The following is a 16,785-nucleotide window of genomic DNA, read 5'->3' as shown; positions in this document are numbered from 1 at the left end:
GTAAAATTTCTGGGGAGAACCCTGCAATCATTTATTAAGTAAGTAAAGTTTATTTATATAGCACCTTTCAAGAAACAATCACAAAGTGCCTCACAGTAAGATTAAAAAAAAAAGAATTAAAATAATAATCATTTGTCGTCAGTGTGACCGTAGCTTCACAAGTCGTGCTTAGTTAAGGTCTGTACACAAATATTTGTACTCATTTGGGAGCATCAAGCCATCCCATGTCTGTACAGGGGAAGCTATTTAAGGGTTAAACAAAGCATTCTTTTTGTTCTGGAAAATTTTGAGCATCTCCATTTGCCATTTTCTAAAATAATGACAAATTATTGGATTAAGATCTGTGAGTGCCAAATACTTCCTCACAAAGATGTAGCACAAGTGCATTACATGACATGACTTATAAAAATGACATTCAGCTCAGAGTCCAAACAGAAATCAAAACTTTGAGCAGACAAAGTCCACACAGAGACCGATGGAGAACAAAATAAAGTTTAGCAGAAAAATCAGAGATGTGGAAAAACGTCCACTGGTGAAAAGTGGACCTATGCCAATGGGTGTCCTGACCTTTCCACAGTACGGGTTAGCGTCGATGCACGCTCCTGCCTGCTGCAGCACTATACAAGTCTATTTTTAAACTGACAGTTCAAACAGCAAGCGCTCCGTTCACTAGCTGCTGTGATAAAATGACAAGACCTTGTGCACACAAAGATGGAATTGTAATGGATTGTTAGGAGACACATTTTCAGACCAGGCCCTTCCAGGGAACTGATTTGTTTACTTTCATGACTCTTGACTCACTGTTCCAACATGGAAAGACCTCCCTTGACGTCTGAGTAGCTGATTCAGAGCACTACACAGTAACCACTCATCCTTAAAAGGCATCGCAAATGAAAACAAAGGAGGAAGAACCTGACTTGAAACATTCCTTCTGTAAGGCTTCACAGAGCACTAAAAACCTTTTGAAAAGTGCATGATAATTAACATGATAGCCAAGAACTTTAAAATCTACAGTGTGTAAGTTTCCATGCCATCTAGTGATGCAGTTGCAGATTGCATTATGTCTTCACCGGTCATGTGTTTCTGTTCACAGTTTCACTTCTTTGGTGACATGGATTTCACACTTCCTTGCTTTGGCTTGGTAATAAGAACTATGGACGATCCTCATTTGCAAACATGAGGGTTCTTAGAAGGCATTAGCCTGCAAGACCATCCAATAGACAATGTATAGGAGGGCAACAACGGAGTCCTATTTTAGGCATTTCAAAAGCTGCAGCAGCAAAAACAGTTAACATTTCAACTAAAATACCTGTACAGTGCCTCTCGCGATAATTAGTGTATCGAGTAGGGGTCGATCTATATGGATTTTTAAAGGCTGATACCGATAGATTATTGACAGGCTTTGGAGGCCAATACCAAGGCAGATATTTTCCTGCAGCAGTGTAAAAAAGGAGTAAAAATTTTATATACCACTCTTAACACAAACCTTTTGCAGCATATGTTTAATTCACAGAATATTTCTACATGACCTTCACACAAAGAGTATGAGGAGCTATAAATAACATTATTATGAAGTTGAACAAATAAAAAACAGCTGACAGCACCAGTCTGCACACTGCTATTTTCTTCTATGCCTGTCTATGGGACAGCAGCCTCCAGCACCACCATCTAACAAATCAAGTAGTGCCGTAGAAGGGATTTGGTCACAAAACAGAAAGCAGTCAGGGGTTGAAATAGTACATGCATGTGCTAGTTTGTGCACGTATTATTCAAGCGGTGCACGTAATTTTATACTGCACTTGCACTGGTGCAAGTAACTTTATCCAAGTTTTATCAACTATAAGCACCAGTAGAATGAACCAATAAAGGAATAAATGAGGAAAAAAAATTTCCAGTGTGTTGTCTTCATCTTCCCTACATTTTATGACTCACACACACAGAGCGAGTTGCTGTGCTCTTTGTTGCGGAAAGCTGACAAACGTCGCCAGCGGTGCCGTGCCTGGGTTCACAAAATCCTCATGAGACGTTCCCAATTCGGGGAGTTTCATTATTTGCTGCATCAAATAAACTGCAGCTGCAGGAGCTCCAGTTTGAGGACCTCCTGTCCCATTCGCACGTGCACATGTAAACTATGGAGCCCTGAAGTGTCATCGCAAAATGTTTTGCATGTGGAGAGAATGTGCGCACGTTTTATTATATTGTGTGCTCGTTTTATTATAAATGGATGTAGTCAGGGTGTATCATCATGGTTTGGGTGCACAAGGACATTAGAGAACTCCAGCTACTCAGCATGGCATCATCTGGAGTTTAAGCACATTTAAAGGATGCTGAGGGCAAAGCATCTCCACATCGTGAGGATGACAATTTAGGTCATGTCATTTTGAACAAAAGGAAAACGTGCGCAGGTTTTATTATAATTTGAGGGCTCAATTAAAGGAAAACGTGCGCACGAATTATCACGGCCAGGAAAACGTGCGCACAAATTATCACGGCCGGGGGAAAAAACAAAATCACTTTAAGTGACCTCTCCCGGGTTCCGTTTGCGCGCGCAAGTTGGGGGTGGGGGGTGCTGTCTGCCGCGGCTCTCCCCTCAAACTCTCCCCAGAGACAAGAGTCTGACACATCAGAGGAGTAGTTTTAAAGTTGATATAAAACTGACTTTTGGTTGTGTAAGTAACTTTTTTTTTGGTGCAAGTAATTTTTTTGTTACTAGCACCAGTGCAAGTACGTTAAAAAAATGAAAAAATGTATTTTGACCCCTGAAGCAGTGACTCATATTTTAAAATAGTGCATGTGCCAACAGCCAATCAGTGCCTGACATCAGGGGCCATTGGCTCGACATGATGGACCCTTCACACACCAGTGGACAGAAAGTAATTAAGTATTTGTAATGTTCTTTAATCTACTATAAAATTCAACTTGTTGCCTTTTAACTTAAATATGATGCATATTTCATTTGTTATATATACATTGTTTATGCTAGATCATCAATAACATTGAATTTGTTAAAAACACATTAATATTTGATGGACATAGCATTTGCTCTCTTCCTCAAAAATGACAGTAGTTTTAATCCAGTGAGACACAGAGCTGCCTCTCATAATTTAACACTGTGACACTGACTGTAAATGTAAATTTACATATAGAAGCTTTAATCCAGTGAGGCAGGCAGAGGTTTTCTGTCATCTTGACCCTTTTTTTTTTATTCAAAATTTGAGTAGGATTGCATTAATTTTTTATTATTAAACAATACATCTCCTTTTTATTAAACAATTTAGAATTTCTACCGACATTTGGTAGTGACAGCAGAGATCACATGATGGCTTCCCCCAATCTGTGTGAGGGATGCTGGGAAGGACATGGTAACTGCCAATTGGAGTAAAGAAAGGCAGCATGAGGTCAGCTGTTTGCTTGCTCGAATAAAATAAACAAAGACGGAGGAAAACTTACAAAACAGCTTATTTCTGTACAAACCTAATGGTATGCACAGATCACAGCAGATCAAGCAAGTGGGTCAGGTCACAGGTAATTTCAAAGTCTGACACATGCACATGTGCTTCCTCCTGAAATCCGTCTGCACAATAGCGCAAGAAGGACAAGACAATACTCGCTGTGGAATTCCCCCAAGTAAATGTGTTCTTTTCCAGATTTAAATGAACTGTAATTTTGCAAATTTCCAAAAATAATCCTACATTATAATGCTTGGATTTCAGTAGAAACTACATTGTCAGTTTTAAAATCTTCATCTTGTTCATTTCTCCTCATTGCCATAAACTCAGTTGACAACATTTCAGTGAGTCGCTGCTTCTCTCCCAGTCTTCTGCATGCTGCAACAGATGGGGTCAGCCTGCTCTGTGTGTGAGGGGCGCTTAAGCCTAATTTACGCTTCTCCCTCTCCGCAGCTTCATAGCGATGCAGCAGGATCTGCATCACTACATACCCTCTCTGAGCCCCTCTCCGCAGCCTGACGTGCAACTCCCAAAAACTAAAACATCGGAGACAGCAAGGGCTGTAATTGGTCACTTTTCCAGTCTCAGTCCTTCCTATCCTGTCTTATTTCAAAGTTTTTGCAGTGCGCAAATTTCAATCATAGATCAAACAGAGGAACATTTGGCAGAAAATTCCGCAAATATGACCAAGTAGTAAATCAATTAAATAAACATGCACATCCATCTCTGACTTGCTATGGCGACCCAGAGTGTAAAAGGGAGAAGGCAAAATAACTTACTAGTGCATCTGTCCAAGAATGTGTCATTGGAGGTTGGGGAAGAAGAATGACTAAAGCAGATGAAAAGTATTACATGTAGCACATGCAGGTCATACCGGCAGGCATACCGTGCAAGATCCATCTTGAGGTTCCCTCGTATGCGCTCAAATCATTTGGGATCCCGTTTTGCCGCCATGGGAATATGTAAATTGCAGTCAGATGGTCCTCAGACTGCACATGGATCGCCGTCAGATAGGTGTCCCATCTTGAAGGCGCCCAGATGGTTTTGAACATGCGCATCACACTTGGGGCCGCCAGCCGATTTTGACCAATTGTGTGGACTTCCGCAGATGGCTGTCAGAACGTTTTGGAACTGAAATCCGACACTTTTCGGATGTGCGCCAATTCATCACTCCGATGCCAATCGGCATGATTCCGGTTATGTGCGACGGGGGTATTAAGCATTTAAAGGACATTTCTGGTGCATCTTTTTGTTCAGTACCTACTTCAGACTAAACATACATTTAATCATTTAAATGCATAAATAGTGGATGGACATGCCATAGATAATCTTTAAGCCATTTATTTGCCCAATTCCATTTCTGTTTAACTAAACATTCCTAAACACTCCCAGTTCCTTTGGGCTTGTCTAAACAAGATGACGTGAGCACATGCCAGTCTCTCTCTCTCTCTGTCACACACACACACACACACACACACACACACACACACACACTAGGAGGCACCTGACAGCAGGAGCTGTCTTATGTTCATATCACATTTAAAGGTGATTTTAGATGTGCATTCACAGTTCAAACCCAAACTGAGCATGAGGTATAAAATCCATGAACATATTGCTTTCAACTCAAGCCCTGTCCAACATTCAGACACTAAATTCGATCAGGCACACAGGTGTGCTTGTCACTGGAGGATTGACAAAATGGGTACTCGTCAGTGTGACAGCTACATGAGCATTAAACATATTCAACACAGCCAGACAATTAAAATATGCAAGGTTTCATTTCTGTTTGATCTACAAAAGCAGTGAAGATGTATTCTGTTATGTGACATCTTCTGAGAAACAAAACTGTAAATCAGTAATTATAACCTACATCTTATTTTACCTTGAGTGTCCAGTATTTTCTTAGGCTCCTTCCTCTTTACTGGCGTCGTCTCTCTCTTTCTTCCATCCACTGTTCATCCCTCTAAGCATATGTTCCCTGTAGCACACAACCAGAAAAGAAGCCATAACCAATATGACACAGTAACACTCTGTACTGCAGGACTACAAAGCGTTTTTGTTTTTTTGTTTTTTATCTTCCCTGTATCCATTTGTGTCATTTTTTTTAAGTACTAAAGTAGTAGATGTAATGAAGTAAATAATGATAAAGCTTTGGCAGGAAACATCAAAAGCCCATCCTATTTCATGGCCAAACTCTAAATCAATCATTTAAACTCAGATAATTTTTTTGATGTGTGTGTGTGTGATTCCAGCAAAATAGTCTCATGGCTACTGAAATTTCAAACTAGAAATATCACTTCAAATACTATTTAGTCATGCATTTTGGCTACCTAACTGTAAGGAAAATAAGTATTTCAAGCAGCTTGACAGAACTTCGGATTTGTACTGTACTAGGGCTGAAATGATTAGTCGAGTAACTCGAATAATTCGATTACAAAAAAATGTTCAAGGCAAATTCTGTGCCTCGAAGCTTTAACATTGTAGTACATATGTCAGGCCTGTGTGTGGCGCTGTGAGAGGTTGGGTGAGTCACAGCTCTGTCCCCGGCTAGACTGAAAGTTTTTGAAAGATGCTCTCAGCAAAAGTCCACTATTTGTTCTGTATTTTGCTGACTCGCACTGTTTCACTTTTTAATTTTTGCTTTTTTGGGCAACACACAACGCTTCACAAACACGGCAACTTAAAAAAAAAAAAAAAAAAAAAACGGAGCCAGCTCACCAACCTTAAAAAAAAAAAAACGGTTCAATTTTACAAGTTGGGAAAAAACAAAACAGAAACCACATCCCATCGCCATTTCAGCAAAATGTCAAGATTTTGGCACAGCTATTTTGCTATTTAATATCATTATATATATTATATATATTATTTAATAGCTTTTTTTTTTTTTTTTTTTGCATGGGAGCACTCAGGTTGTGCAGATTTTTGCTTCGATATTTATCTCTTTGATCCAGCACACCTTTTTTTATACACATCTTGGATGTGCATGTCTCTTCTGATTTAATAAGATTTTGGTGCAGAGACACTGTGCTACTGCTTAGGGAGAGCCCTGGAGTATTGATGTTTAAGAACGTGAAAGTACTTTTTATCCGATTACTTGATTAATCGCCAGACTAACTGATAGAATATTTGATTACTAAAATAATCGACAGCTGCAGCCCTATATTGTGCATTACATTTCAACCACTGAAAAATAGCCTTTTCAACTCAAAACCACCTCTTTTCTTCCTTACACTCTCACTCTTGCCTCTAGCTTACCACGGGATTTATTGTTTTGTTGTATGGATGAGAAAGTGTTAGTTAGGAGCACCATCTTAATTTCAGAAATAGGTATGATTTTTTTCTTTATGCTGGATGACAGAAATGGCACGTCTCTTTCTGTAACATGATCAACAAAAAATGATCAACTTTCCCTCATTTCACACTGCTGTTAGACAGGACTGTCGGATTTCTGTATATTCTGTATTCATCTACCGCCACGAGTTGCATTTATGAAACAAAATAAAGAAATCCCTTCATAAGCTCTCAGTGGAACTGTATCAAGTTCTGTAATGTGAGTAACGCGTAACGTGAGTAACATGCCATCACAGATCTAATGACTGAAGTTTAATTTCCTGTTTGTCAGTGAGTAGGAGCAATTCACTTACTGTCCTGTATGGACAGTAAGAGAAAGGATTGTTTCAATTTCTATTTCATTTGTGAACAGGCACATTACTATAGCTGGTTTGCGCTAATATGCTCAACCACTACAATTTCCACCCCACGTGCAGCAGTGGTTAGAATAAGTCATATTGAAATTAAATTTTACACAAAGCATTTTCTCATTAAGATGAACAATTTTGTCAGGAAGCACCTTAAAAAAGTCTCATTTTTATCTTTGGCATACTATGGAGGACTGCCCTAATACACACAGTAACCTATTTGATCTCTGTTGCCTTTAAAAGGATGACATAAATAAGGTATTACTACCTATATAAAATATGGTCATACGGTTCCCCATTTCCCAGACATCTTCCATAATAGCAAAGTCTTCTTCTCAGGCTGTGAGGATAAAGCTGACTGAAATGACGTAACAGGTCAGATAAGACTATATTTACTCAGTGTGTGAATGGTTTTAGGACGTGTCTATTCGTACATGGCCGTATTAAAACATTCATGCGTAGTGCAGCCTTGTTATGGTTATGGGCGTGAGGACTGTAGCTTTTGCTGCCGAGTCTATCAATCAGCAGTAGTGGGTTTGCATAAGCTTCTCTGCAAGACAGAGAGCAACTGTGCCGTGTCATTTAAAAATACAAGAAACATAGATACAGATTCACTTTAAATACACAAAAAGTATTTCAGGCAATCAGCGCAAACGCTCTTTCATTTAAAAGGCTTTATTTTACTCCCATTGTGTCCCATTTTGAAAAGTTCTGCTGCCTGCGACAGTACACCTTATTGTCTCCTCTGTTTTTCGTGGGAGCATTACAGCACCACATACGGGTCTGGCATATACAGTGTCCCACAGCCAACAAGTAACTTAATTAACCAGTTCTGCAATTATATTTTTGTGTTCTAACCAGTGCGGGAATGCCAACTTTGGGGTGGAACCCAAAACCAGAAACTAAATTAAATTACCGTTTCTGTTCAGAACAAACCAGTTGGGGAAAAAATTCTGGTTCAAAGCATTTAGTGAAGCTTGGGAGTCATGGGTTCAATACCAAACAACACTCAAATGAAATAGTTTTATCTAGTCCTATCCAACACTGCTCTGACTCTTTGGCAAACTTTCATTTTTATTACCAACAATACGTTGCATCGCAGCTGGATGTCTAACACCACTGTATGCGCTCGTGAGGTTCTACGAAGTGCTGGTTCATGAAAGAGTTGGGTTCGGAGAGTGCAAACTTAAACATTTCAGATTGAAGCTAGGCTCAAGATTTGTCAGACAGGATGCATTTACTTAAAACATATTTTAGCTTGATTACAAGACACAAAATGGTTAAGACAGTACTAGAGGCTACGGTTACATTACATTAGCTTATCAGTCTTTTAGGTGCTTTCTTAAGCAATTCATTTATTAGCTTATCAGTCTTTTAGGTGCTTTCTTAAGCAATTCATTTGTATGGCACCTTTCAAAAACAGATGTCACGAAGTGGTTCAACAAAAATATTTAAATATAACGCAATGCTAATGCGTCTGCAGGAAGGAGTGTGCGTGCGCATACATGAGCTTTTGAAAAGACTGGATGTTACCGTTGACCGTGTGATGTGCGTGCCTGCCGACATCCAAGAGATGTCATTTAAATCACTTCAAAGGTGTTATCAGGTTACAAAAATAGTGTTTTCAGTTTTAGAAGTGTTTATTTCTCTCTAGCTTTTACATAATATGAGAAACATTAGATTTTCACATAATCTAGGACTCTAGCTAGACATGTATGCACATCATTTAGGAGAAGATAACCCAACTGTTCTGGACTAATATGACCCCAATGAACAACTTGGGATATCTGCTAAAATCTCCATCCGGGATGAACAGCCCGAAAATTACCACGCCCTTTTTGTTCCGAATGTTACTTCAAATACACCTGTATTTTCTACACTGCAGCAGCTACAGATTTTCCAAGGTATTCAATATGTTCAGAATGACCAGTACTTGTTTAGAAGTGTCACAGAAGAGTGTAAAATTTCCAATTTTGAGATTTTAAAAGAAAACTGCTAGAAAATGTTGCCGCATTCACACAGCACAACACGCGATGCCACAAATTCACATCTGTCGCCTGGTGATGGACGCGCCACCATCGCCCGGTGTGTCACTCTGTTTTTGTTGCAAAAATTCACCCCGATGCATCATCAAATAGGAGGAGCTTCCATTCCGCTCGCCATCAAGTCACACAGTGGACCTTGATCACACGGAGCAAGTTGCTGTGCTCTATTTGTTGTGGAAAGCTGACAAAATGTCGCCAGCGGCGCTGTCCCTGGGTTCACATCCTGACGTTCCCAATTCGGGGAGTTTCATTATTTGCTGCAGGAGCTGCGTCTGGATGACGGCCGCTTTCAGCGGTACTTTCGCCTCTCCAGGACCCAGTTTGATGACCTCCTGTCCCGTTCGCACGTGCACATGTGAACAATTAAAAAAACAAAAACAAAAACAAAAAAAAAAACAGGCTGCCACTGCAGTTCCTCGCTCTCCTCTCCAACTCTGTCATAACTGTTTTAATTATACATCTGTGTAGTTAATAAAATGATCTCATGGATGATTCATTCGTGAAAATAAATAAAACTGGCTGCTTGCTCACTCTCCCCTCAAACTCTGTCATAAACCAGTCACCATTTGTTTTCTTATACATCTGTGTAGTTAATAAATAAAATAATCTTGACAAGTTTATTTGCATTTGGCAACCATTTATTTCTTATTTTAAGGATTTGAAGGCCCTGCCAGACTAAGTGCTGCTCGGTTGAATACTGATGGTGTGATCGCCTGTTGAGCCAGGGCAGGACTGGTAAAAGTTGATGGTTCATATATATATATATATATATATATATATATATATATATATATATATATATGGCAGCCATTTGTGTGTGGACACCATGCCATATCCAGTGTATTAAATGCTAATGCAGACTGCATCCTTTTTATCTCAGAAGTGCTTCAGCAGGTGGCTGCAATTTCAGGCCTCCCTGCACCTCCCATAGCATCTGTTTGTGAGTGGAGATTAGTCAACTGCTCACTCATGGACAGCTACAGCTGACAGTAGGAGGTCTCCTTAAAAACAAACTGCTCACCCCCAGACAGCTACAGCTGACAGGACAAAGTCTCCTTAAAGTATTGTGATTGCATTACATCTTTTTTTGGGGTAAAGCAGACAGCACATTCCTCTAAAAGCTGTCATTTTAGAATTTTGAGAGAAGGCAGCCTGAGATGCTTGAATAATGAGGAAAACATTAAAAAGTCAACAGCACTGTTGCAGTATTTAGAGGAGCAGCATCACACTCCCACAGGTAGACCCCTTTGTGATTTTATCATTGTGATTATTCTGACAGCTTAATGTTATTAAAAAAAAAATGTTCAAACTGATGCTATTACAACCCCTGGCAATAATTATGGAATCACCGGCCTGGGAGGATGTTCATTCAGTTGTTTAATTTTGTAGAAAAAAAAAGCAGATCACAGACATGACACAAAACTAAAGTCATTTCAAATGGCAACTTTCTGGCTTTAAGAAACACTATAAGAAATCAGGAAAAATAATTGTGGCAGTCAGCAACGGTTACTTTTTTAGACCAAGCAGAGGGAAAAAAATATGGACTCACTCAATTCTGAGGAAAAAATTATGGAATCACCCAGTAAATTTTCATCCCCAAAACTAACACCTGCATCAAATCAGATCTGCTTGTTAGTCTGCATCTAAAAAGGAGTGATCACACCTTGGAGAGCTGTTGTACCAAGTGGACTGACATGAATCATGGTTTCAACACGAGAGATGTCAATTGAAACAAAGGAGAGGATTATCAAACTCTTAAAAGAGGGTAAATCACGCAATGTTGCAAAAGATGTTGGTTGTTCAGTCAGCTGTGTCTAAACTCTGGACCAAATACAAACATGGGAAGGTTGTTAAAGGCAAACATATTGGTAGACCAAGGAAGACATCAAAGCGTCAAGACAGAAAACTTAAAGCAATATGTCTCAAAAATTGAAAATGCACAACAAAACAAATGAGGAACGAATGGGAGGAAACTGGAGTCAACATCTGTGACCGAACTGTAAGAAACCGCCTAAAGGAAACGGGATTTACATACAGAAAAGCTAAACGAAAGCCATCATTAACACCTAAACAGAAAAAAACAAGGTTACAATGGGCTAAGGAAAAGCAATTATGGACTGTGGATGACTGGATGAAAGTCATATTCAGTGATGAATCTCGAATCTGCATTGGGCAAGGTGATGATGCTGGAACTTTTGTTTGGTGCCGTTCCAATGAGATTTATAAAGATGACTTCCTGAAGAGAACATGTAAATTTCCACAGTCATTGATGATATGGGGCTGCATGTCAGGTAAAGGCACTGGGGAGATGGCTGTCATTACATCATCAATAAATGCACAAGATTACATTGATATTTTGGACACTTTTCTTATCCCATCAATTGAAAGGATGTTTGGGGATGATGAAATCATTTTTCAAGATGATAATGCATCTTGCCATAGAGCAAAAACTGTGAAAACATTCCTTGCAAAAAGACACATAGGGTCAATGTCATGGCCTGCATATAGTCTGGATCTTAATCCAATTGAAAATCTTTGGTGGAAGTTGAAGAAAATGGTCCATGACAAGACTCCAACCTGTAAAGCTGATCTGGCAACAGCAATCAGAGAAAGTTGGAGCCAGATTGATGAAGAGTACTGTTTGTCACTCATTAAGTCCATGCCTCAGAGACTGCAAGCTGTTATAAAAGCCAGAGGTGGTGCAACAAAATACTAGTGATGTGTTGGAGCGTTCTTTTGTTTTTCATGATTCCATAATTTTTTCCTCAGAATTGAGTGATTCCATATTTTTTTCCCTCTGCTTGGTCTAAAAAAGTAACCGTTACTGACTGCCACAATTTTTTTTTCCTGATTTCTTATAGTGTTTCTTAAAGCCAGAAAGTTGCCATTTGAAATGACTTTAGTTTTGTGTCATGTCTGAGATCTGCTTTTTTTCTATAAAATTAAACAACTGAATGAACATACTCCGAGGCCGGTGATTCCATAATTTTTGCCAGGGGTTGTATATATGGGCAGATTAAAGTTGTAACAAATTATTTTTCATCAATTACTTTCCTTGCTATATTAAAAGGGAGAAGGGGAAAAAATGCAAAATTTGCCCAATGTGGTTTGTAATAGGCTATCAGTGTTGTGCCATCCATCAATCCATATAGCAACACACCACTATGCCGGTGATGACTATGACACCAGTGTACTGCCCACCCCTACTTCCCAAACACCCCTTTACTTAGAGGGACTCCATCACGTAAGTAGCAACATAATGGCAGCTATAACTTGAATGTCTTTGGTACTACGTCTCTTCAAAGTATACTTCGTTCCAGCAATCTTTATGATTAATCAACCAACCCTATTTAAAGCAACCACCAAAACAACTACATTGCTATTTAAACAGAAACTACACTAAAACCAGCATTATTTACAAGTGTACTGTCTTTTTGCACAACAATTATCAATACTACCAACAACCAATGTTTGTGGAGACAAAAATAAAGTGACACATTGGATACATATAATTAAGAATCAAGTTTATAACAAGACCGCTAAATAAATGAACAAACACATTTGAGGCTTAAACCAAATAAGGCCCATTTCCACCACAGAAACTCAACCTATTCCCCAGATTTCAGGAAAGGGTACAGAATGGCCCGTGTTAAAGGACATGTCACACCAAAATCATAACAATTAACATTCAGTCTGTTAGTGACCACCCGATGATCCACCGGGATTACTTTGTGCACTTCCATGACCAGTTTCAAAGTATTCGCAACAAACAGCTATGGAGACGTCCAAAAACAAAGTACTCATGAGTACTTGGGTGTTTCCGACAAGTGACGTAGCTACTTGAAGCGCCCCAGCTACTTGAAGCGCCCCAACGTGCACTTCAATGGAATGTAGCTGCCAACGTTAAGAACCGAGGTACAGATTAATTCCAAAATTTACCTAAGTGTGATGTGTTATGATGACTTGTTTTTAAGTGAAAACCGTTAATTTTGACGGTAAAGGCTGCAGCTCCAAGATAGTTAAATGTGCACCTGCAGCCATCAGTCATAAACGTAGCCTGTCAATTTCTGCTCCGATTAATTACGAGTGTTATCAATTTTTTTTTTTTATTTAAAAATTTCTATCTGCTGCCGGGGGGGGGGAACAGCAGCAGGAGTGTCTCATCAGCTGCACAGCGCACGCGCACACACACAGCGAGCTTTCTAGCACACATACATGCACACATTCCAGCTTAAAATTCACACTCTCAAATTAAGTAAGTAAATAAATAAATCTTGTCACAAAACACAAAAGGGATAAAATCCTGAACATGCCAGACTCACCATGTTATAGATTTAATTCCAAATGTAAACTCCACATGATCAAAGAAGCACACACGCACACGCAAGGTCGTCGTTTGCAGCTCCCTTTAGTTCTCTGACGATTGTGGCACATAAGTAAAGTCCATCAACTCCTGGAAATAATGTATTCTGACTTTTTCCAATGTCAGGCAGTCTGTTAAAAACAGTGTCAGATGTCCCCACGTCCATGTACACAGCTTCACTGCAATGTCTGTAAAGTGAGTTCTCTGGCCCCCCAAACATCCATCTTGAACAACAAACAGCGACCTTTGTCTGTCTGGCAGTATTCCTTTGATTTTGCGGTGTGAGCCATTTTCATTGTTGTGAAAACGCAAAAGCTTGCATGCCTGCGTCAACTGTTCTTTTTTCTGTCTGCACTTTTCCACAGTGTGTTTGGAGGCTTCCAGCCCTAAAACATTTCTCTCTACACTGTATTGCAGTGTGTTTAATTCTGCGGGTATACAGGTCTGCTGACATAGATTTCCCCTCTTTCCTCTCTGGATTCAAATCCTTGCTGGACCTAATTGTCATTTTAAGCGTCACCTTTTCTCTAAATTGCAGCTATTTTGCAAATGCTGCTTGTTGGTAGTGTTGCCTTCCAGTGCATGTGTTCGACCAATAAGCATTAGCATTGAACCCTGTCCAGCAGCAATTCGGAACTGGTCAGAAGTACAGACCTTGCAGGAGGGACTGAAAAAACATTCCTCAAACTCACTTTTCTGGGCAGCCCCTGTAGTGGAGACATATAAATGTGTCAGTCCTCCTAAAATGACCCACAAGCTCCTGCAGGAGAAAGCCGGATGAGTTTTTTGTGTCTGCACGTAGACCAACTGTATGCACACAATGAGCTACGCAAACACCTCTGCACACACAAAAGATAGGGACTTGGCTTGCCATTTAGCAATTTTAAAACGGCAACGCTTACTCAGCACAATGCTGCCTGGAGTAACCCCAGACCCTCCAATTCAAAATGGAACAGCTTGTGCTTACATAAGCCTCAGCTGCCCACCCACATCCACCCACACCTTTGATCAAACACCAGAGATCCTGCTACTATCTAAAGACAATTCACCACAAAGGTAATATGATCTGGGAGTCACATACTATGCAAGTACATTCACAGGGGTCCACTTACCTGCTATGATGCTTCAGTTTCTTTGGTGGCGACAGCTTTCAATTCCGAATCTCTACAAGAACAAGACAATGACCAGATTAGCAATGTAAACTTGGATCTAACTTAAAATGACACACACTACATCTCTCATTTTAGTCCCTATACAAAAGCCTCACCATAAGAAATGTTTCATCTTAAATGATGGCCAGTGTGAAACACTAAAAGATGAACAACTGCCATTAAGTTCAAGCACAGTAAAACTTTCCTAAACAGTCATCTTGTAAACCGGATGCTCGCACTCACCAGACAAAAGCAAAAGTCCCAGTGCTTTTGTATGGTTTTCCATGTAATGAACAATAATATAATAAACTGTATATACTGGATTATAACTGATTTTCTCTCACATTGGACAAAACATCCCACCCAATCACAATGTATTTCCATTAAGAAACCCCTAGCATGTACCGGACAGAGCAGTCTGGATGCACCCAGCCGCAACAGAGGTACAAAGTGAAGTCCAGCACCAACTAGGGATGGGGCCAATCCGATCCAATGTCTGCATCGGGTTCAAATACCAACGTAATTCAGAAATCGAAAATTTCTCATTAGGGCTGAAACGATTAGTCGAGTAACTCCAATAATTTGATTACACAAAATATTTGAGGCAAATTCTGTGCCTAGAAGCTCCATTTTACATTGCAGCACATATGCCAGGCCTGTGTGTGGTGATGCAACATCCCCAGAAAAAAAACAACAGAAAAAGACTAGAGCATGCGCATAAGCTGTGTAAATGCTAATCAATTTAGCACCAAGAGCTACAGCTTTCCAACACGACACACAAAGTAAAATAAAGCCTTAAGAGAAAAACGGTCCACAATGATCATCTGAAATAGACTTAAAACACACAGTCCACTCTACGTGGGGAGCGACTATTGACCAGACGGCCGGCTGCTGTCTCTCTCTGCCCGGTGTGAGGGGCTCTCAGCACTCCCCTCACACCGGGCGAGTCACAGCTCCGTCCCCAGCCACACTGACAGTCTCTGAAAGAAAATCCTCTCAGCAGAAATCCACTCTTTCTTCTGTGTTTTGCTCAGACTCCTGAGTGCTCCTCTTTTTAATTTTCTCTTTTTTGGGCAACAAACAACACTTCACAAACACAATCACTTAAATAAAAACAAACGACTGAGGCTTGCATGTTCAACCTCCAGCTGAAATGCAAGTTTGAGACAAAAAACTAAACAAAACACAAAACAGAAAGCCACATCCCATTGCCATTTGAGCAAAATGTCAACACTTTGGTGCAGCGACATTGTACCATTGCTTAGGGAGAGCCCTGGACTATTAAGGTTGTTTAAAAAGTACTTTTTATACAATTACTCGATTAATTGTCAGAATACTCACTAAAATAATCAATAGCTGTAGCCCTATTTCTGATACAACCTGCAGACATTTCCGATCTATGCTGAAACATCTATAGTAGGGATGCACTGCTGCCTGCTGCTGTTTTGTGGCAGTTTGGTGCAATGTTAGGGTATAATTTAGACAGTCTATGACCTGGAATTCATGGAAGGAAAGTGCACGTACTGCAACATTGGTTTGAAGATTGATGAATGGATAAAGAAGTGGAGCTCATTGAGGGACAAATTGATCCAGAAAAAGCCACTGTTCCTGCAGTAAAATGCAATAAGATGCCCACCAACACAACAAAGAACTTTAAAAAGGGCCATGCACATGTCAACATCATTGTATGTCCACAGGGTTACGGAGTTGCAGAAGCATACATCAGGATTTAAGATTTTAATTTACCATTAGCTGACTTAGAGAAGAAAAAAAAAGTGACTTGACCAAATGTAATCTTTTTAATGCACATAATGCCTGGTGCTTTTTTTAAGGCAGGTGTTTATTTATTTATTTTTCCAGACAAACGTTTGACCCGGCCATTAATTGAGTGAATTCTTATGTACATGTGATTTCTTAGTTTTTTTGTTTTTTTTTTAGAAATTTCCAAAAATCTCAAAACTGTTTTTGTGTTGTCATTAATGGGGTGTTGCGAGTGATATTAAACAAACGCTAACGCTCTGCTGAGGAAACGAGATTAGCTGCCCAATCAGTGGGTCAGACTTCAATGATTTAACCAGA

The 16,785-nt window shown here is 39.8% G+C and overlaps 1 protein-coding gene across 2 annotated transcripts in view; it reads right to left on the bottom strand.

Annotated features, from left to right (window-relative positions):
- LOC117527610 (trinucleotide repeat-containing gene 6A protein-like) overlaps positions 1 to 16,785 on the bottom strand; it is a 118,100-nt gene that overhangs the window by 89,604 nt on the left and 11,711 nt on the right. For both annotated transcript variants that reach the window (XM_034190037.1, XM_034190038.1), the window contains exons 2-3: positions 14,668 to 14,719; positions 5,332 to 5,427 (exon numbers count right to left, since the gene is read on the bottom strand). The gene's annotated coding sequence lies outside the window, so the exon portion shown is untranslated. The remainder of the gene's footprint in view (positions 1 to 5,331; positions 5,428 to 14,667; positions 14,720 to 16,785) is intronic.

Source organism: Thalassophryne amazonica, chromosome 16 (assembly GCF_902500255.1).
Source record: "Thalassophryne amazonica chromosome 16, fThaAma1.1, whole genome shotgun sequence".
Lineage (NCBI taxonomy): Eukaryota > Metazoa > Chordata > Actinopteri > Batrachoidiformes > Batrachoididae > Thalassophryne > Thalassophryne amazonica.
The sequence above is the reverse complement of the archived record's forward strand: the minus strand, read 5'-3'. Positions and strand labels throughout refer to the sequence as shown.